Raw genomic sequence first — 23,301 nt, forward strand, 5'->3', positions numbered from 1 at the left:
CACCAAACTAAGGTTGACCCTTAGAGGAACAAATACTTCCCTGAGCTTTGGATTGTCCTTCTAGTAAAGAATAAAATAATTGTAAAATATTGCTGTGTGTTCACAAGAGAAAGATGTGCTTATTTATAATTTGCTTTATAAAATTAGTTTCCCAAATGGCCCTTTAAGTCCTAGGAAATTAATTGATAACAGGATGTGTTACTTTCCATAAGAAATTCATTTGTGTGAAGAAACATAAATAGAAACAGTTTTATCTTCTTCATACTCTCAGTGTTTTCTGCCTTCCCTCTGCCCCCAACACTTATCTGTTATTTTTATTGCTGTTTATTTTTGCAGTTGAATTGTGTTTTGTGTTCTCAAGTGGCTGTAAGTTTCTTTTAGAGTGTGGCCTCTAAACATTTTATTTCCTGTAGTGCCTTATTTAAGATTGAGCCCTAAATATTTCTCAGTTAATTATTCACCAAAAGGCATGTCTAGCCCTCCTGAACTATGAGCATTTGTGATCTAATTTCATAGTCATATCTTTCTGAGGGCACTATTACAATTACATTGATTACAGTAAAGCAGAAAAGAACAGCTTTTGGGGAGCAAAATCAAGTCATTACACAGGTTTCTTAAAGTATGTGGCTGTTCATACACTCATCTTCCAAGTCTTCAGTAGGTCTGAAAATTTCCAAAACCAAGAGTATTTTTTTTAATCACACACCCACATTTATTTCCAGAACTTAGTCCCAATGTCACATTTTTCCATATTCACCTTCTCAGATGGGTTATTTATTTCAAAGAATGCTAAGCTACAGCAAACAATTGCCTATTTCTAAGGACCGAAAACCTTTCTCCTTGAACCCTGTTCATTGTCTTTCTTCATAGAAATTCTTCACAGTGTGTTTTAGAGGGGACCTCCCCAAACCTTCATCAATAAATTAACTGGATCATTCACAAAAGATGTTTTACTAAGAGTTTTCAGTGTAGAAGAGGAAGATTCAGATGTTAGCCAAACATCACATGCATGTAAGTTTCAGTAGAGACAAGTGTCCCGGGTTTGGTTTCTCCTGAGGCCTCTCTCCTTGCTGACTCTTCACATGGTCCTCCCAACAGTCTGTGTTGCCTGTGGGTCCCGTCTAGTGCTTGTGCTCAGTCGCTCAGTCGTGTCCCACTCTTTGGGACCCCATGGACTGGGGCCCACCAGGACCCTCTGTCCATGGGATTCCCCAGGCAAGAATACTGGAGTGGGTTACCATTCCCTTCTCCAGGGTATCTTCCCAGCCCAGGGATCAAACCCAGGTCTCCTGCACTGCAGGCTGATTCTTAACTTTCTGAGCCACCAGGGAAGCCCCTGTGTGTCCTAATCTCCTCTCCTAATAGAGACACTAGTTAGGTTGGATTGGGACCTAGCCTAATGACCTCATTTTACCTTAATTACCTCTTTAAAGGTCCTCTCTCTAAACACAGTCCCGTTCTTGAGGTGCTGTGGGTCAGGAGCACAAATCAAGCCACATCAACCCTAGAAGCGTAAGTATTTCTGCCAGAGCTGGCGCCACCGCTGAGCGTTCACAGTGTGCACCACATCCCATGGTCTGGAGGCCCCATGTCTTGAAGGGTTGAAGGGTTGTCCATCCTCAACTCGCTCCATGGAGAAGTCCCCGTAAGTGCTGGGGCAAGATTTTTGTTACTCACTCGAATTTCTTATTAGTAATCCTATAAAATACCAATAAAGGAAAAGAAAAATGCAACCAGTTGTATCCCTCTGATCAACCCCATGCCCAAGTTATGGAAGATGAGATGTTAGTGGAGGAGGAAGAATGCTTCTCGATTTTTCTCATAACTTGATGGGACCAGCGCTTCAGCTTGAAGCAGCAGAGCATCTGAGCTGGGTGAGCTGAGCCAGGTCTGCCCTGTTCCACTGCCCAGCACTGGTGTGGCCAGGTCTCTTAGATGCAGAGTTGGAGCGAGCTGTGTGTGCAATACATGGGGACCAAAATTCAAATTCTTTATTTTATTTTTAACTTTTTATCTTATATTGGAGTATAGCCAATCAACAATGTTCCCATAGTTTCAGGTGACCAGTGAAGGGGCTCAGCTATACATATACATGTATCCATTCTCCCCCAAAGTCTCCCATCCAGGCTGCCACATAACACTGAGCAGTTCCTTGTGCTACACAGTAGGTCCTTGTTGGTTATCTGTTTTTAATATAGCAGTGTGTACATGTCGATCCCAAACTCCCTAACTATCCCTTCTTACTTCACCCTCTGCTCAGAAAGCAACTCATTCAGCTTTTCTCTGTTTCTTATCCTGGGAGAATGGCTGAAAAGATTATGTTGATAGATTATCCCATCTTTTAAAAAAAAGAGCAAAAACTACTCCGTGCATGTAAAAGTAAGGCTGTCACTCATCCCACTCCACCAGAAGGCCGAAACAGTATGGCTGTATGTCAGCAATTCATAAAACCCACCCAAAGCGTGAATATTTTATTATATTGCACACTATTTTACATTCTATATTCTCTACCAAAGTCACCTTCAGGTTTCCTATATTTCTAATTTCAGACAAGCTTTAAAATGTCATCCCATAATCTTTATTGGAATTAAGTGTGAAATGAGTCACAACTCAATGAAAACTGCCTGCTGATTTGCTGATTGTATACAATTTATGTTAGGAAAGGAGCCAGAATTTTTTTTCCCTCCTCAATCCAATTAAGTTTCAAAGTCTGTCTGCTACTTTCTGGAACCTAGGCACCACTAACTGAGTCTGTGTATGAAACATGTCTACTATATTTTCCCAGTGGGACAGGCAGAAGATGCTTGGTTTGCACATCAGTCAGGTACTTCTCAGGAAGAGATGGTTTGACCTGGCTTTACAGGAACCCACCCTTCTCTCCCTAACAATAGCACAGAGGTATCCACCCAAAATGAACCAGAGATCCTGAACTTGCTCAGTATGAGGTTGCTGTAGCTGATCCAGTTCTGATACGTTGCCCCTGTACACAGCCAGAATTGTCCGACACTGTTTCATGAATCAGGTTTGAATTATGGACTCCATCCAGAGTAAAGGTAATCAGAAAACTGATATGTTTTTGTTAAGGCTGGCTTATTGTCATTTTTATTTTTTTCCTGGTAGGTATTTACCTAATTCATACATTCTTTCTAGCGCCAGCATAGCTGTGCCAGGGGTCCTGAGATCCCTTTAGTTCAAATCCGGCTTTTGCCTCTTTAGCACCTTAGCATTTTGTCGTCAGAGTTGAAGATCAAAGCCTGACTCCTGGTTTTAGGTGAATATATTTTATCCCTGCCCTCTTCTTCAATGCATGGCTGTACAGGTATCAGGAGCCGCAGGGACTAGGCAGCCTGCTAATTACAGTGTTTACCTACTAGTTTCATACAAAACCGAACCAATCCCAGGCACGCCACCAAGCAGCCTTCAGGGAAACAGATTCCGAAAAGCTTCACCGAAACCACTTATTTATTGACACTCAGAGACATTTAATCATTCTACTCAGCAAGAAACGCTTGAACCAAACAAGGAAAAACCCGACCTTTCAAACTCCTGACCTTTGTCAAAGGTTTATTGAGAAAGGGAAGCTAGGAAAGAGCTGGGGGTGCCAAATCCAGGCAGCCTTTGTCACACCCTTTGGCCAGGTGACAGTATCAAATGGCATTGGATACAAGGAGCTTAAGGAAAAAGAGGAAAGGAACAAGGTTTCTCTCTCTACAGAAACTGGATTTAAGTTACTGTTACTTTATGATTTATACTATGTATCTTTTTCTAAAATGTGTTTTCCTTCTTCTACTCCCGGCTCACTACCCGGATCCACACACACACACACACTCCCACACCTTCATATTTGAATAATACATTCTGCTAAAAACACCCACCATCACAGACAGAATCTTCCTCTTAGAACATCTATTCTAGTTTCTGGCTGTCTGGAAGTTCTGAAGATGTGGCTAAGCCTAGAGCTTTTTGTTAAACAATAAAGAACACCATGAAGTTCTCTATGGGAGGCTGACATGTGTAAGGTAATTAGCGCCGTGCTGGGACAGCCTCAAGATCCAGAGGTGGTGGTGGCGGCGATGTACTCGTGGATGATTGTTATTATTAAGAGGGCGGAGGTGATGTGTGTGACACTTTAGGTTCCATTTATTAAAATAGAACAAGAACCATATGAAACGCTTTCCTTATTTCCAAGTCTCTTTTTTGGCCCAGAAGTTAATGAAATAATCCAAAAAGGCAAAAAGAGATGCTCTGCCATACACTCACATTCTTTAGTGTAAAATTTTCAAGTTACAGAAAAGTTTAAAGAATTGCACAGCCCACCATCTAGAATCTACAATTCACATTTTGTGTCTTTTTAAAACTCACATACTAACCACCTGGCTATCTATCAATCCCCCAACCTTTTTTCACAGGGTGGGGCTGGGGGGACTATGCTTCAGGGTATATTGCAGACCTCACTTCATTTCAAACATTTCAGTATGTGTTTTGTTGACTATAAATTCAGTTTTTATTTACTGTTCTCTTTCTCTTCTTCTCCCTCACTTTCCCCCCTCTTCTTCCTTCTCCTCTTGTAATTTACATGTAGTGAAATGTACAAATCCAAGTGTACAGTTTGGTGAGTTTGGGCGACTGCATACAACTGTATAACCCAACTCCTCCTTCAGAAATTGAGAGAACATCCTCACCCAGGAAAATTTCCCATGCCTCTTTGCAACCAGTTCTTGTCCCCACCCTGATGGAACCAGTCAATATTCTGATTTTTTTAATTGCCATGGATTAATGTAGCCTACTTAAAACTTACATATAAATTAATCACACAGTCCATATGAATGTATTGCCTCTTTTGTGTACGGCTGCTTTTACTCAACATGTTTTTGAGTTTCATCCATGTTGCATATATCAACAGTCCATTCTTTTTTCTTGCTTGGTAGTATTTCATTGTATGACCACACCACAGGTATACTGTTGATGGACATTTGTGTTATTGCCAGTTTGGGGTGACTCTGAATAAAGATGCTGTCAATACTCTTGGACAAGATTTTATGCAGATATATATTTTCATAGCTCCTAGGTAAATACCTAGGAGTCACATTGCTAAACAATAGGGCTGCTCCATATCCTTCATAGTCGTGCCTGCTGGGCCCAATTTTCTTAGAGCAACAACCTCCAAATGCATTCAAGTCCAGAATATACCCAGCCTGCTCCTTGTTGCTGTTGTTCTGGACAGTAGCAGAACAAGGGGCAATAACAGTTATTTTTAGGTTCTAAATGTTCTCCATTATCCTTCTGCTTAAAAAAGTGTGTTTTTCAACCAGCACGTTAAGACATGTTAGCATTTGGATGAGTAGAAGAAACAGTACTTTGGACATTGTAGGTAATTCCAGCCCATCTCATTTGTAAGTCAGCACCTATATCACATATGCTATTGGTGGCAGACTGTCCATCATTTGAATATTCATGTAGGAAAAATAAAACCCTGAAAACCTCTTCTCTCACCCATAGGCTCCTCTATTCATTCAGCCCTCTATATTTGCAAGTTCTGCATCTATGGACTTAGCCAGCCACAGATGAAAAAAAAAATTGAAAAAAGTAAGTTCCAGAAATTTCCAAAAAGGAAAATTTGAATTTGCCACACACTAGCAACTATTTACATTGTATTTGCAATTATTTGTATAGTATTTATGTTGTATTAGATATTATAATCTAGAGATGATTGAGAGAGTGCGTATAGCTTATGCAAATATTCTACCATTTTATGTAAAGGACTTGAGTGTCCTTGGATTTTAATATCCACGGGGTCCTGGATCCCCCAAAGGATACTAAAGGATGACTACATTTGATTTCATCTGGTCCCGTAACGTCACTCAATTGTGTGTTTCCTTAGTCACTTCTGTTTGCCATCCACTGTTGTATCCATTTTTTAAGCCCTCTCTCCTTCAGTCAGAGTGATGGCTCCCAGCCAGGGTCACCTTTGCCCCCAGGTGACGGCATCTTCGATGGTCATGTGATCAGGAAGAGTGCTACTAGCATAGTCGAGGCCCTCAGACGCCCTGCAGTGCAAAAACAGTCCCCCCAAAGAAAGAATTAGCCATCCTAAAATATCACTAGTGCCAAAGTTTAGAAACTCTACAGGCAAAACAGAAGACACTAAAAATTGTGATATAATAATGTGTTTTATTTTTTATATTCCATTTTTTAAAATTGAAGTACAGTTGATTTATAATATTTGTTTCAGGTGTACAGAATAATGATTATTTTTATAGATTATATTCTCCATTAAAAGTTACTATAAGACAATGACTGTAATTCCCTATGCTATACAATATATCCTTGTTGTTAATCTATTTTATACACAGTAGTTTGTATCTCTTAATCCCCATACCCTATATCTGTGAGTCTGTTTTGCATATATGACCATTTATATTATTTTTGAGATTCCACATATAAATGATATCGTATAGGATTTCCTAACTGACTTATTCCACTAGGTATAGTATTCGCTAGGTCCATCCAGATTGTGGCAAATGAAGGAATTTCATTCTTCTTATGACTGAGTAATATCCCATCGTGTGTATATGTGTGTGTGGATGTATGTATATACATCTTTTTCTGTTCATCTGTTTATGGACACTTGGGTTGCTTCCATATCTTGGCTATGGTAGGTAATGCTGCTATGAATATTGGGGTGCCATGTATCTTTTCAAATTTGTGTTTTCTTTTTGCTCTTTGTTTTTTGTTTTTGGGGGGTTTTTGTATACATACCTAGGAGTAGAATTGCTGGATCATATGATTATTCTATTTTCAATTTTTTGAGGAACCTCTGTACTGTTTTTCCATAGTGCACTACCAATTTACTTTCCCCTCAACAGTGTGTGATGATTCCCTGTTCCCCACATCTCCAGCATTCGTTTTCTGTAGATTTTTTGATGATAACCATTCTGACAGGTGCAAGGTGATATCGCACAGTTTTGACTTGCATTTCTCTAATAATTAGTGTTGTTGAGCATCTTTGCATGTGCTCGTTAGTCATCTGATGTCTTCTTTGGAAAAACATCAGTGTGTATTTCTTTATAAATGTATTACAGAACAAGATCTAGCAGGAGTCGAATAAATACCGTAGTTATGAGCATAAACAACGTTTGGGATCTACAACAGCTCTAAAGCACTGTGAAAATGCCTGCTTTCTGTTAGGGGTGAAATCACAGGAACTGCCAGCAATGCTGTAGTGTGGTGCCTACATTCAGAACTGAAGAAAATACTAAATTTAAGTTAGAGATTCGGAAAGAAGGAGATATGACTTTTACTCATTTAAGTTTACTGATGCCTTGAACCCTATCCAGGAACTCCTTGAGGCTGTGTAACACCATAGCTTAAAAACTCCTGCATTTGGGGAGATTTTCATCACACACACACACACACGCACACATTTATCTACACGTACATCCGTTCTCCCTTCCCTCTCGATAGAAAAGGAGATGTCCCTCTCAATCAAGAAACAGAAATTACTTAGCCATTTGAAGCAAAAGGAAATTTAATACAAGGAATTGAATGCTTACAATATCCCCAGAAAGGCTTGAGTAGCAGGCTCAATAACACCAAAACAAAAATACCACCATACAACTAACCCTCCCAGGAAGCTGCCTCCTCTTACACAACCAAAAAGAGGGGGAATTGGAAATGGTCAGCGGAACACTGCCTTAGCTGGGGTTAGCCCGTGAGCTGCCATGAATGATGGCCCTAGAAGTACTCCATGACTCAGGGGTCTGCACAGACAAAAATCCAGTGCCCCACATTCTGCCTCTTGACATCCACAAAGCACCAGGCTGCTGGGACACTGCTAACGGAAAACCCAGTGCCTCCCTGTGGGGTTTGCCGGCAGAAAAAGCCGAAGCAGCCGAAGTACAGCCTCTGCCTCCCTTCCTTCTCCCTGTCTCATCTTGCGTGCACGGGTGCGCAGTTGCTCAGTTGTGTCTGACTCTTGCAGCATTATGGACTGCAGCCACCAGGTTCTTCTATCCATGGGATTTCCCAGGCAGGGATGCTGGAGTGGGTTGCCATTTTCTACTCCAGGGAACCTTCCCAACCCAGGAACTGAACCTGTGTCTCCTGCATTGCAGGCGGATTCTTTACCACTGTGCCACCTGGGAAGCCCCTCTTCTTGCATAGGATTGCCTGAATCTAAGTGGATCTGGGAACCCTACTGCGAGTGAGGCTGGGAACTCTTTTCTGCTCTCTAGCCTCTGCAGGACAGGAAGACATAAAATGAAGACACTCAGCACAGGTCCATCTCATTTCTCATCATCTCCTGTCTGAGGCTGATTGATCCTCCATCATTCCCTTCCGCCTGCTAGCAGACCTTATTCCAGCCATAATCCACTCTTTCCTCTGTCTTCAGCTCCTCCCTTTCTTCCCACTGTCTCCAACCAGCATATCCAAACAGCCTGAAAACTCCCAGCTTAAGCACACCTTCCTTTAGTCCTGCTTTCTTCTTTCTCATTCTCTCTCACCTTCCTTTCAAAACCGGTTTCCTTCTAGAGTTTTTATGGGTAACGTTTCCACTTCTTCACCTACTGAGGAAGCTGGGTAACCCATAGCAGTCTAGCTTCCAGATTCACCCCTGCACCAAAACTGCCTTTGCCAAGGTCACCAGTTACCTTCTTGGTGCTGAACTTGGGAGGCATTACAGTCCTTTGCTTCCCTGACCCTTGAGTGTCATTTAACACTGCTGAGCAACACTTGCTCCCTGAAACTCTTTACCTGCTTCATTACCACACTCACTTCTGTTTATGTATTTGATTGATCGGTTTTTTGTTTTTCAAATAAGAGGTCTCACGTATTTATTACTAAACCAACTTATTGGTATAGATGCTTTTTTTACATTAAGCAGTATTCATCAGGATTCAGTGTTTTCTTTAACTGAATAATTTTTCATGTTCATTGTCTTTAATATTTACTTCTTAATTGGTTGGTCATGTCCTTTGTTGCTGATATCTTTAATAAATATCCTACTGAATTATGAACCATTTTAAAGTTAAAGATAGGGACCCTTTATCATCTGTGTCACAAATGTTTCATTTGATCTTTGCAGCTTTTCACATTTTAAGGTGAAAAATGTTTGCTCTTTTTGTAACTTATTAATCTTTTATTTGTGTTTTTCCAAGAGCTTTAGTAATCAAAAAAAAATCCTTCCTTATTCTTTAATTAGATAAATATTCACTTGTATTTCCCTGCAAATATTTTTATTCTCATTTAATTCAGGATCTAAGTTTTCTCTAATAATTTGTCTAACAGCATTTATGAAATGATTATAAAAATCCACAGGATCTTACATGTAGAAAAACCTGAAGATTTTACACACACACACACACACACAAATGCAAATTAAAACTAATAAAGGAATTCAATAAAGTCACAAGATACAGAATCAACATACAAAACCAGCTACATTTCTATGTGCTGAAAATAGATTATCCAAAAAGAAAATTAAGAAAACAATCCCAGTTAAAGTAGCATCAAAAAGAATAAAATACTTTATTTGTATGGGAGTAAGTTTAACCAAGGAGGTGAAAGAACTGTACACTGCAAACTATAAAACACTGATAAAAGAAATAAAGAAGACAGAAATAAACAGACATCTCATGTTCATGGATTGAAAGACCTAATATTGTTAAGGTGTCCATATTACCCAAAGTGATCTGCAGATTCAGTGCAACATCTGTCAGAATCTCAAAATCTCAATGTTTTTACAGAAAAAGAAAAAACAATTCTAAAATTCATATGGAGCCACAAAAGACCCATAATAAGCCAAAGCAAACCTGAGAGAGAACAGGCATGAGATATCACACTTTCCGATTTCAAAATGTATCACAAAGCTGCAGTAACTCAGTCTGATACTGAAAACAGATGTACAGACTAGTGGAAAAGAATAAAAAGCCCAGAAATAAGTTTATAAACACATGGAATCTTAGTCCATCGAAGCTGCTGTAACAGAATACCATAGAATGGGTGCCTTGTAAAAGACAGAAGTGTATTTCTCACAGTTCTGGAGGCTAGGAAATCCAAGATCAAGGTGTTGGGATTCAGTATTTGGTGAGATCTTACTTCCTGGTTCATGGAAAACTATGTTCTTGCTGTAACCTCAGGTGGCATAAAGCACAAAGGAGCTTTCTGGAGTCTCTTTTATAAAAGCACTAATCCCATTTGGGGGCTTCCCCGGTAGCTCAATGGATAAAGAATCCTCCTGCCAATGCAGGAGACACAGGAGACTCAGGTTCAATCCCTGAGTCAGGTAGATCCCTTGAAGGAGGGTATGGCAACCCACTCCAGTATTTTTACCTAGAGAATCCTATGGACAGGGGAACCTGGGGGCCTACAGTCCATGGGGTCAGACACGACTGAAGCAGCTGAGCACACACACACATGCACAATCCCATTCTTTCGGGCACGCAGACCTATAGTCTGTAGAATAAGTTTAACTGATCTTTGACAAGGATGCCAAGAATACACAATGAGGAAAAGGCAGTTGGGAAAATTGGATATCTATATACAAAAGAAGGAAATTAGACACTTATCTTACACCATACACAAAAATCAGCTCACAGTGGACTGAAGATGCAAACCTAAGACCTGAACTATAAAACTCCAAAAATATGACAGAAAACCTTAGTGACATTGATCTTGGCATTGATTTCCAGGATCTTAGACCAAGACCACAGGCAACAAAAGCAAAAATAGACAAGTGGGACTGCATCAAGCTAAAAAAACTGCATATAAAGCAATAAATGCTGGAGAGGGTGTGGAGAAAAGGGAACCCTCCTACACTGTTGGTGGGAATGCAAACTAGTACAGCCACTTTGGAGAACAGTGTGGAGATTCCTTAAAAAATTGCAAATAGAACTACCTTATGACCCAGCAATCCCACTGCTGGGCATACACACCGAGGAAACCAGAACTGAAAGAGACACATGTACCCCAATGTTCATCGCAGCACTGTTTATAATAGCCAGGACGTGGAAACAACCTAGATGTCCATCAGTAGATGAATGGATAAGAAAGCTGTGGTACATATACACAATGGAGTATTACTCAGCCGTTAAAAAGAATTCATTTGAATCAGTTCTGATGAGATGGATGAAACTGGAGCCGATTATACAGAGTGAAGTAAGCCAGAAAGAAAAACACCAATACAGTATACTAACACATATATATGGAATTTAGGAAGATGGCAATGACGACCCTGTATGCAAGACAGGGAAAGAGACACAGATGTGTATAACGGACTTTTGGACTCAGAGGGAGAGGGAGAGGGTGGGATGATTTGGGAGAATGACATTCTAACATGTATACTATCATGTGAATTGAATCGCCAGTCTATGTCTGACGCAGGATGCAGCATGCTTGGGGCTGGTGCATGGGGATGACCCAGAAAGATGTTATGGGGAGGGAGGTGGGAGGGGGGTTCATGTTTGGGAATGCATGTAAGAATTAAAGATTTTAAAATTTAAAAAATAAAAAACTAAAAAAAAAAAAAAAAAAAACTGCATATAGCAAAGGAAATGGTAGAGTAAAAAGCCAACCTGTGAAATGAGAGAAAATATTTGGAAATCATATATCTGATAAGGAATTAATATTCTTTGGGGGATTTCTTTAACACAAAAAATAGCTCACAACTAAACAGTATTACTTCCCTACAATGAGTCATCTTTATTAATTTCTTTAAATGTAAATTACACATACTGTAATGATATAGTAACATTCCATTTAATATAGTGATTTAGCCTATAAAAATTTTAGTATAAACAAAAAATGAGAAAAATAAGATTGCATTCACAGATGAGACAATTGTGAGTAACTTTAAGGTATGGTTGTATAATTTTCAACTATGACAAGCATACCAATTTTTTTTTTTTCATTTTAAATTCAACAAACAATCTCCTTCTCTGTAGGCCAGATATTGTTGAGGACCTGGAATAATACAAAGGGATGAGAGCATGTCCTTAAGCCAGTCGTTGGACTCCTTGACTTGGCACTAGTACAGAGTTTGTCCACCACATCCAAGAATGCCAAATGCATCTGGCATCCAAAGGAAAGCTTTAGCGTCAGATACTAAACGTCGGTGCAAATGAATGTAACCTGAGATTTTGCCAAACAGGATTACTACGGTCAGTGAACAATGTGTTCCTTGACTTTTTGAGATTGACTTGACCAAATTTGTCATGGGAAAGTCTCTCTTCTTAGAGCTTCCATTATTCTGAAGACCAGGTTACATAAATAAAGTCCAGGTTAAAGAGAAAGGGAAAGAGAGCACGCCAGAGCCGGTGAAAGTGCACGCCAGCCGTGAATCTAAGACCCCAGTAAATCAGCTCTGTTCTTTGCATGTTTTAGAGAAGACGCACGCAGGCACTGTTTCTAGTGCTCTACAGGTATTAACACTCGTACTGCTCCTAACAGCTACATGAAATAGGTCTTCATGGATGAAGAATTCAGGGCCTAGAGAGACTGAATTACCAGTCACCAAGCTAGGAAGAAATGGGAGATTTGAACTGGACAGTCTTCACATTTCTCTTTAATTCAGAGCTGCATACCTGGCCCTCCCCATTTAAGTGCTGTTTTTGTTGAAAGTGAGGTGAAAGTTGAAGGGCTCACCATCAACTTCCTTGGCATATGCTAGAGAAGATGCGAGTGACTTGGCTGTGCTACCAGGATTAACACTGACTTTAGCACGAATTTATGCTAACGCATTAACTTTACCAGAGTTTGTAGCGCTTTCCTTCTACCCCCAACCTCCAGCCAAGTTCTCAAGCCAAGTTTAACTCCCTGAGATGGATAAATATTAACTTTTAGGCCCACATCGCCATACTTGCGTCACAGGCCAGAGTCTAAACAGCAGGGAACTTTAGTCTCTTCCTGCGTCCCCTCTCACATGGACAGAGGAAGACAGAAATGCAGCCTCAGGGGTTTCTCTACAAATCGATAGATGGCTGCGCCACCTTGCTCTTCATTCAGTAGGATCGGATTATGTCTTTGTAAATATGTGGATAATACATATTAATTTTTAATGATCAAATAATCAGGGCAATTCCACTGTTGATTATCAGATTTGTGTGTTTATGTTCACAAGTCCAGACACATGTACAAAGAGATACAAAAAACATACACACGCAGAGATCTAGGCCAACCCTCTCAATTTATGAAAAAGGAAAGTAAACATCCAAAATATTATTTATCAAAATTACATAGATGTTATTTTGAAAAAGCAGTACGCATTAGCTGTCTATATACTATTACACTTTAAATTATGTTTTAAATGTTCATCAAAATCATATATAGCAGGGTACAGCTTAAAAGACACGCTGGTTCTACAAGGTTTCTCAAGGAAATGAACAGGTCCCAAGCTCCTGCTCCTCTTTTTCCCTTCCCCAGAGAAACTACTTTCCACTCTGCCTCCATATACCTTAATGGCAAGTAAGTGCCGCCACCTCCTGCTTTTTTTCAGAGACATCACTGTACGCTGACTTTCCCCTACAAACACGAGGATCTAGCTCTTTATTCTCCTATATCATTTGCAGTTGCTGTCCTAACAGTGTAGTGTCATCTCAGTTTTGATTAGAAAAATATTCAAAGTTTACATTATTATGACCGTGCTGTTCAGAAATGGAGCATATACTATTTTTTTTCTTATCAGTATAACCTATTCCTAGAGTTAATCATTTTCTTTTTACTTGTTTATTTATTTTTGTCTGTCTGGTTTGTGTGCGTGAGTTTTATGTACTTAAACATTCATTGAGTACTGAAATATTTGCCAGTTGTATAAACATTCTCCAAAGATGTTCCGTGATTCTATCAGTTTCATATCAGGTATTGTATCCATTCTGCCAATTTCATGCTTTTGAAGAAATCTCTCTCAGAGACTGCCCACCTGCTCATCTGGACTGGTTGGCCCCTCCGCCTGGTTATTGCTGAGTCTTGTCATTGCAGCTCCACAGGGTCCCTTCACTTCTCTGCTATGTTGGAGCTCCTATTTCATAGACCTCTTTTTTCTTGTTTTAGTTCCTCATTTTCATGGACTACATCCTACAGTCGCTCCCTGACAGAAAGCATATGAAGTTTAAAATTATGTAAGAATTTGCCTGTCTAAAAATGCCTGTATTCTACCTCACTGGACTCATAGCCTGATTTCATAGAGAGTTCAGTGTTGGAAATTATTTTCACCCAGATTTTTTTTTTCTTCCAAATTTTGAAGACCTTGCTCTACAGTTTCCTTATTCATGGTATGGCTGCTATAAGTGTTCTAATTCCAGCCACCACTCCAGCTCCCAGTCACGTGTGTGTGTGTGTGTGTGTGTGTGTGTACGTATTTTCTTCTCTGAAAGCTGGTTGAATATGTTGGGAAATTTCACAGTGATATCACCTCAGTGCGGGTTTTTGTGTTTTTCGTTTTTTTTTTTTTTAATCCATTGTCCAGGAAACTCAAGGGCTTCCGTGGTGGCTCAGAGGTACAGAATCCGACTGCCAATGTAGGGGACATGGGTTTGATCCCTGGGTCGGGAAGATCCCCTGGAGAAGGAAATGGCAGCCCATTCCAGTATTCTTGCCTGGGAAAGCCCCTGGACAAAGAAGCCTGGCAGGCTACCGTCCGTGGGGTCGCAAAAGAGTCGGACACAACTTGGTGACTAATCAACAACTAGAAACTCACTGGGCCTTTTAAATCTAGAAAATCTACCCTCCAGTTTTGAGAAATTTTCTTGGAAAATATTTGATATTTTCTTCTCCTGTGGGTGCTTTCTTTTTATTCTCTCGATCTCCTGGAATTCCTGGATTATTTATCTGCTTTTCTTATTCTTGCTCTCCTGTGGTCTGTTTGTCTTTTCACTTTAATTTCTTCAATTTTAACTTAAATTCTTTCAAGTTTTTATTTATGCTGTCATATTTTTAATTCCTAAGAGGCTTTTTTGTTGTTGTTCTCTTAATTCTCTCGTTTTTTAAGCAGTATCATTTTCTTGCTTCATGAGACAATATATTTCTCTTATCTCCATGAATTCTTTAATAATCTTTTTTGAAATTTTCTTTTTACTCCATAGTTTCCGATCTCTCCGTATTGTTTTTTGGTTTTCCTCAGCTATTTGATAATCATTAGTGTTCTTATACATACGAGTGAGGGAGTTAAACTAAAGTTCCAAATGAAACTGTGAGGGTGAGAGATCGACTGCACTTATTGGTGGTTACTTGTAAGATCTGGCTGAGCTAGTTGTTAGGGAACTTCCACTGTCAGTCACTTTAGGGCTTTCCTCTTGTGTTGGCCAGATCCCCTTAGAAAATGCCTGCAAACTCTTGCCCTGAGGGTGAGGGTCTGGCTGCCAGTGTTTGTTTGGGAGATTGAGGGTGAGAAGGAGACTGGAGGGCTCTCGGCATGCTGAATGCACATTACTTCATTCTCCTCTCTTTATATGATACCCACCCTGAATACTGGGCTTCCCAGGTGGTGCTAATGGTAAGGAACCCGCCTTCCAATGCAGGAGACATAAGAGACTCAGGTTTGATCCCTGGGTCAGGAAGATCCCCTGGAGGAGGGCATGGCAACCCACTTCAGTATTCTTGCCTAGAGAATTCCATGGACAGAGAAGCCTGACGGGCTGCAGTCCATGGGGTCACAAAGAGTCGGATGCGACTGAAACAGCTGAGCACATATGCACGCGTGCACCCCGAGTATTACCTGGACCTTCCCTGATTCAGAGATCCAAGGCACCTGCTGGGGCTATTAACAGAAAGTAGGTGGACGAGTAACCACGCACTCAGTGGACCTGAGAAAGCTGACCCAGAAGCTGGAAATGGGACAGATGAATCCCATCAGTTTTCATGCCCTCCCTGCCACCACCCACCCCCTGCTTATTTTTTTGGCCACACAGCATGTGGGATCTTAACTTCCCAACCAAGGATCAAACCCGTGCCCCTGGAATTGGAAGCACGGAGTTTCAGCCGCTGGCCTCCCAGGGAAGGCCTGGCAGGGTGCTCAGATGCTCCAGGCCTCGGGCTGGGGGGAGAGGTCTCTGAGGCCAGGACGGTAGGATGGAGGAACTGTGTTTAAGACACAGGTGACACCCCTCCCTCCTTTTCCTCCTGCACGCACCTGGGTGGCAGCACCTCCTCCACCTCGGCAGAAGCCTGGAAATTTCTCTCATGGCGAGAGCAAAACAGAAGTCATGAATTTGCGAGCAGCCGGGTGTGCTTTTCCAGAGTGGAGTCTCCTGTGAGGTTGCTGTCAGGCACCTGGCTGGGGCTTCAGTCACTGAGGCTTGACGGGCACTGGAAGATGCACTTCCGAGGAGGCTCAGCGGGTTCCTCTCCACCGTATCAGTGTCCTCACGGCAGGGCAGCTGGCTTCCCCCAGAGTGAACCACTTGAAAGACCACTGCAGAAGCACTTATGCTTTTCCTACCCTAACCCAGCCTTGGTAATCACACAGCATCATTTCTGCCTTGTTTTATTGAACACACAGGCCAGCCCTGCGTCAGTGTGGGAAGAGGACCTCACGAAGATGTGATAGCAGGAGGCAGGGATCACAGGAGCTAGCTAGGAGGTTGGCTACGCCACCCGAGCCTTTCTCTGACAGTTTCTCATCTTTTACAGTGAAGAAAGGGGCTTTTTTTTTTTTTTTTTTAAATGACGTGAAGGTTAAATAGATACCCTCTTTAGAAGTGTGGTCTAAGGCAAGTGACTGAGGTGATATGGAGAGAGGCCAAAGCAGTCATCACCCATGAAGAGTCCAAGAGGGGTGAATGGGCACACACATGGTTCCAGTAGAGGGTGAGGTAGGACCCCACATGCTAAAAAGGGGGAAAGGCCAAAGGACTTTAGCCTCTGATGATTCGAGGAATCCAGATATAAGCTGGAGTAATTATAGGTGCCAGGTTTACAATTCCAAAATTCGTTTAGTCCAGAGAAACTGAAACAGAACAGAGAGAAAGAGATTATTCATTTCAGTTCTGCAAACATGCATGCGTTTCCTCTGGGATGGGAAAAGAATAACAAGGGGACGTTAGTGCAGAGGAGGGGAACTAGCAATGCATGAGCCCCGCAGGGCTCCAGACATAATTGTTTTAAATTTAGTGTCACCTGAGAGGTGGGTGCTGCCATCCTAATTCAATGGGAGTAAACCACTATACGTGCATATGTGCTAAGTTGCTTCAGTCGTGTCTGACCCTTTTGTGACCCTATGGACTGAACCCCACCAGGCTCCTCTGTCCATGGGTTTCTCCAGGCAAGAATGCTGGAGTGGTTTCCCTCCTCCAGGGGATCTTCCCGACCGTCCATGTGTGCTAAGTTGCTTCAGTCGTGTCTGACTCTTTGTGACCCTATGGACTGAACCCCACCAGGCTCCTCTGTCCATGGGTTTCTCCAGGCAAGAATACTGGAGTGGTTTCCCTCCTCCAGGGGATCTTCCCGACCCAGGGATTGAGCCCGAGTCTATGTCTCCTGCATTGGCAGGCGGGTTCTTTACCACTAGCGCCACCTGGGAAGCCCGAACCAGTATAATCAGCCATATAACCTGTAAGGGCCAAAGTTGCATTTGACCTTAAAGCAGCTCTTTCAAGCATCTGAAAATCAAACTAAATGAGATCCAGCTTACAGAATAGCGGCCAGAGGAAAGTTCGAGGTGGGTGAGAAGTAGCTAGTCTCCAGCATCACCCTTGTTAGGATGTAATGAAAGCAAGTCCCAGACCAAGTTCTCCACATACATATTTTTATTTGCAAGCAGACACAAAGCAGAGTAGCAATCGGTTTTGTAAACTTGAAACCCCAATCCTCTGTCCTTCTAAGTTCTGCCACCACCCTGCAGAAAAGATTGAGTCGGACCAGACAATATTTCATACACAGGATTCTGTTACTCTTATAGTCAGCATCAGGTGCCAGAAACCACGTAATCAATGACAGGTCACAGGACTGGGAGCCCACTTCATGTAACATGCCTAAGGGTGTAAACTCTAGGTTCTACTCCCTGTTTACCTGAGGCCAAGGAAGCCATGACTGTGTCCCTTAAATCCCACAAGTAGTGTCTATTTCTAACATTTATTTTCCTGGTTAATATATCAGTGACTTCACCAATGAAAACCCATTTATGCCATTCATCAATTCATATCTTAGTAAATGGACAGTGGATTTGCATTTAATGACTTCTTTTAAGTTTAGACTTCCTGATTAGGTACTAGGTGATCACCCTGAAATGTAAATTTCTCACTACCCCCTAAAGTTTAATAAATGAAACATTTATATCGTACTGTGTATGGTGAAGTAAATTAAGTTGTAGACACTAAAGCAAAGGGGATGTATAAATTCTTAGCCCAGAGAATAGACGCAGGCAGAGCTAAGTTGAGGACTGGCAGCAACTTCACTGGAGAAGGCAATGACACCCCACTCCAGTACTCTTGCCTGGAAAATCCCATGGATGGAGGGGCCTGGTAGGCTGTAGTCCATGGGGTCGCTAAGAGTCAGACATGACTGAACAACTTCACTTTCACTTTTCACTTTCATACATTGGAGAAGGAAATGGCAACCACTCCAGTATTCTTGCCTGGAGAATCCCAGGGACGGGGGAGCCTGGTGGGCTGCTGTCTATGGGGTCGCACAGAGTCGGACACAACTGAAGCAACTTAGCAGCAGCAGCAGCAACTTCACGCTGGACTCCATGTTGTTTTATGTTTAGTTACCATCAGATTGCTTCATGTACTGGATTTGGCTTCTTAATCAGATTATAAAATTCTTGGAAAGAGTAAGTCATATAGTTTTTAATTTTTCCACAATGCCCAGCACAGTTGTAGATATATATAGTTACGTATGTACCATACTTTTTAATTGTTTAAATTTATGACAATATTTGGCTTCTCCAGTGACTCAACAGTAAAGAATCCCCCTGCAGTGCAGGAGATTCAGGAGACATGGGTTCAGTCCCTGAGTCAGGATGATCCCCTGGAGGAGGAAATGGCAACCCACTCCAGTATTCTTGCCTGGAGAATCCCATGGACAGAGGAGCCTGGAGGGTCACAGTCCATGGGGTCACAAAGAATCTGATGTGACAGTGAGTGAGCAGACATGGCAATATTTTATGAAATACTGGGGCCTGAGGATTTTGTATTTCCATCAGAGTTCTAAAGTGCCTCAGTAGGCTAAAGACCTAACAACATTAAAAAACTGCCTAGCTCACTTGAAATGATTCAAGGCAATTTGCAACACGTGAGGGAAATAGTATACATTTTATATAGTATTTCTTTTTTCAATGTCAATTCCCAGCCTTGGCTGTAACATACATTAAGCTTCATCAGAAGTTAGGCCTGAATTATGAATCATAATATACAAATAGAAATGGTGATTTTGGGCTTCCTTCTGAATTTTTTAAATGTTTGGCCGTTTCTACTGAATTTAATGACAACGAGTCCCAACTCCAGGAGAGTGAGCACTGGGTTTGTTTTTATTCCAAGTACTGCTTGAATACTGATGGTTGCAAAGCACTGTGGGAGTTGAAGAGCTTTGACTAAAGGAACCTCATGCTTTCGTTAGAGTCTTCAGCAAGGAGGAGCGTACCGCTCCTCCTCTTGACTGTGGAATCACTACCCCTTGGCAGCAGTTCAGGCTTCGAGTTTGGGTTTGTTTAGCAAAAGCAGTCAGCCACACAGCCAACCTGTGGCCACACCCTAGCCAAGAAGGCCCAAGGCTGGATTTTCTGTTTGGCGTTTAACTATTGCACATGTGTGTAAATTTCCAAGAACATGCTAGGATTTTAACCCTGAGATGTAAGCTTTAAAGCGCCTCTCTGGGGAAGAGGGAGAGAAAGAACTAGTAGAACTGCGCCAGTATAGGTCTGATGAGGTCAAAACCCTGGTGAAGCAACAAAAGAAAGAAAAAAAGTTTCAGAAAATACAATTTCACACAAAATCCCCAGTTCCTCTGCAGTTGCCCAGAGAGAGGAAGCCTATTTGGATTGACCACAGTGTTCTCCTAGGCAGGAAGTGTGCCCCCTACAGGCTGGGAAAGGAAGATGTCAAGGATTTAACTTGAAAAGCATAACCTCAGATACACAGATGACACCACCCTTATGGCAGAAAGCAAAGAACTGAAGAGCCTCTTGATGAAAGTGAAAGAGGAGAGTGAAAAAGTTGGCTTAAAACTCAACGTTCAGAAAACTAAGATCATGGCATGTGGTCCCATCACTTCCTGGGAAATAGATGGGGAAACAATGGAAACAGTGACAGACTTTATTTTGGGGGGCTCCAAAATCACTGCCGATGGTGACTGCAGCCATAAAATTAAAAGACATTTGCTCAAAGAAAATCTATGTCAAACCTAGACAGCATATTAAAAAGCAGAGACATTACTTTGCCAACAAAGGTCCATCTAGTCAAAGCTATGGTTTTTCCAGTAGTCATGTATGGATATAAGAGTTGGACTATAAAGAAAACTGAGCACTGAAGAATTGATGCTTTTGAACTGTGGTATTGGAGAAGACTGTTGAGAGTCCCTTGGACTGCAAGGAGATCCAACCAATCCATCCTAAAGGAAATCAATCCTGAATATTCATTGGAATGACTGATGCTAAAGCTGAAAACTCTAATACTTTGGCCACCTGATGCAAAGAACTGACTCACTGGAAAAGACTCTGATGCTGGGAAAGTTTGAAGGCAGGAGGAGAAGGGGACAACAGAGAATGAGATGGTTGGATGGCATCATCAACTTGATGGACATGAGTTTAAGCAGGCTTCTGGAGTTGGTGATGGACCAGGAAGCCTGGCGTGCTGCAGTCCATGAGGTCGCAAAGAGTCAGACATGACTGAGCGACTGAACTGAGTTGAACTGATACATTTACTTTGCATTCCTTCCAAACTTACATTATATGGTTTAGCAGTGTGTACTCAAATTTAAAGACACTGTAGTTTAAGGAACTATTCTCATCAACAGTTCTAGCCCAGTATACATTATGTAAACTCCACCAGGAGAGAAAAACTTCCCACTTTGTTCAAGCTTAAGTTTTTGTGTGCACACACATACATTTTATTATTATTCTTAAAAATTCAATTTAGGTAATCCAGTTCAATGCTTATAGTTTGAGGTTTTAATTCTGACAGCTTGTCATATTTGGTTAATCATATTTTGTGCTTTTTTTTCTCATTTAGAATGTTTCCCACCCAGGAACCTAGCTTGAGATTTTATGAAGCATGATGATATAGCAGCTCTCACTGAAATCTATGAATTTGAATGATGTTTAAATTTAACAGTATATTACCTAAAGTCCTTATGCATAAAATATTTCTAGGCTAAATTCTGTGATTTCCCCAGAAACACATATCAAATTGTCTTCAGTAGTGTGCTACATAAATATAACTAGGTACTTTAGATTACAGCCATTAATTTTATTCTTTTAGTATTCCTGTCTTTGAAATTCATATATATTCCTTCCTTTGTGTCTTCTCCTTAACCATATGATCATGTATTATTGTGTTATAATTGTCTTATGTCTTAAGGTTAAGCTAACTCCCAGTAGCTCTGTTATCCCTTCTGTGCTTGAAATGCTTAGCATTTGCTGAAATTGCCTGTGGCTTGACAGTTAATCCTTGGTGTCCCTGAAATTCAGAATAAAGAATAGGGTTTCTAACTATAATATAAATATAATATAATATAAAATAAAAAGACAAGTGAGGTCTTGGAATCCTGACTTCCTTTAGATTTGACCTGATTAATAAGCATAACAAATGGGTTGTTCTTTTTATTCCTAGAAGAAAATGCTATATTCTAGCGGGGGAAATATGGAATCAGTTCAGCCTATTTACCCTCCTACTAGAACGCATGAGGGGGGGCCTTCCCTAGTGGTCCAGTGGCTAAGACTCCAAGCTTCTAATGCAGTGGGCCCAGGTTTAATTCCTGGTCAGGGAACTAAAGCCCACATGCCTCAATTAAAAGTTCTCGTGCTGCAGCTAATACCCAATACTCCAGTATTCTTGTCTGGGAAATCTCATGAACAGAGGAGCCTGGCAGGCTACAGTCCATGGAGTCACAAAAAGTCTGACATGACTGAGTGATTAACACTTTAACTTTTCACCTTTCATTACTCCTATTCAACATTAAAAAAAAATATATATATATATATATATATATAAGCCTTTTTGTATTTGTAATTTTTTGATATCTACTTAAAGAAAGGGTCTAAAGAGGCTTGGAATCCCAAATGTATTGGTAGATATTCCAGGGTAGCATATTTTTGAAAGTCTCAAATACTCTTTAAGAGAGTTTATCATTCATCTAAAGAAGACCCTCCCCTCATGACTATTATCTATGCTGGTTTCACAGGAGAAAACTCAGGCCCATGATTCAACATGAAATATCTACTATAGAAGTTGCCCTTTGGGTCTGCTAAAACACTCCCAATTACAAGTTTTCCTTCACTTTTTTTTTTTTAATTTTCTGAGAAGAGATGAAATAGTGCTTTGAGAAAGCCAAGTAACCATGTTGCATATACCTAAGAAATCTTGTTGTGACCTGGCTTGCTCTGACTCACTTACAGTTGCATTTGCAAAGCACATCTCTATTAAGAGAAGAAGCAGTGTCCTAAAGGGTCCATGTGTGTCCAGAAAAGGAGTCTTTTCAGTGACTCTGCCACCATCTTCAGACTTAGTCATGTCTGAGGTAGTATTTTAGGGCCTTTGTATGCCTTATCTCTAAACCTTGTAATCGTGCTAGAAACAGCAATATCCCCATTGTCAGTTCAGTTCAGTTCATTTCAGTTCAGTCGCTCAGTCATGTCCAACTCTTTGCGACCCCATGTACTGCAGCACACCAGGCTTCCCTGTCCATCACCAACTCCCGAAGCTTACTCAAACTCTTGTCCATCGAGTCACGAATGATGCCATCCAACCATCTCATCTTCTGTTGTCCCCTTCTCCTCCTGACCTTAATCTTTCCCAGCATCAAGGTCTTTTCCAATGAGTTGGCTCTTCATATCAGGTGGCCAAAGCACTGAGGCTTCAGCTTCAGCACAAGTCCTTCCAATGAATATTCAGGGTTGATTTTCTTTAAGATTGACTGGTTTGATCTCCTTGCTTTCCAAGGGACTCTCAAGAGTCTTCTGCAGCACTACAGTTCAAAAGCATCAATTCTTCAGTGCTCAGCCTTCTTTATGGTCCAATTATCACATCTGTTCATGACACTGGAAAAACCGTAACTTTGACTATATGGACTTTTGTTGGCAAAGTGATGTCTCTGCTCTTTAATACACTGTCTAGTTTTGTCATAGCTTTTCTTCCAAGAAAGAAGAATCTTTTA

General features: G+C 41.1%; 1 protein-coding gene across 3 annotated transcripts in view; it reads left to right on the forward strand.

Annotated features, from left to right (window-relative positions):
* PGCKA1 (PDCD10 and GCKIII kinases associated 1) overlaps window positions 1–23,301 on the forward strand; it is a 79,378-nt gene that overhangs the window by 23,725 nt on the left and 32,352 nt on the right. The window contains exon 1 of one of the 3 annotated variants that reach the window (XM_069593828.1): window positions 12,872–13,001. The exons of the other annotated variants lie outside the window; for them this stretch is intronic. The gene's annotated coding sequence lies outside the window, so the exon portion shown is untranslated. Of the gene's footprint in view, window positions 1–12,871; window positions 13,002–23,301 lie in introns of those variants that run through there. 3 annotated transcript variants of the gene reach the window in all.

The sequence above is a fragment of the Ovis canadensis genome, chromosome 6, assembly GCF_042477335.2.
Source record: "Ovis canadensis isolate MfBH-ARS-UI-01 breed Bighorn chromosome 6, ARS-UI_OviCan_v2, whole genome shotgun sequence".
Lineage (NCBI taxonomy): Eukaryota > Metazoa > Chordata > Mammalia > Artiodactyla > Bovidae > Ovis > Ovis canadensis.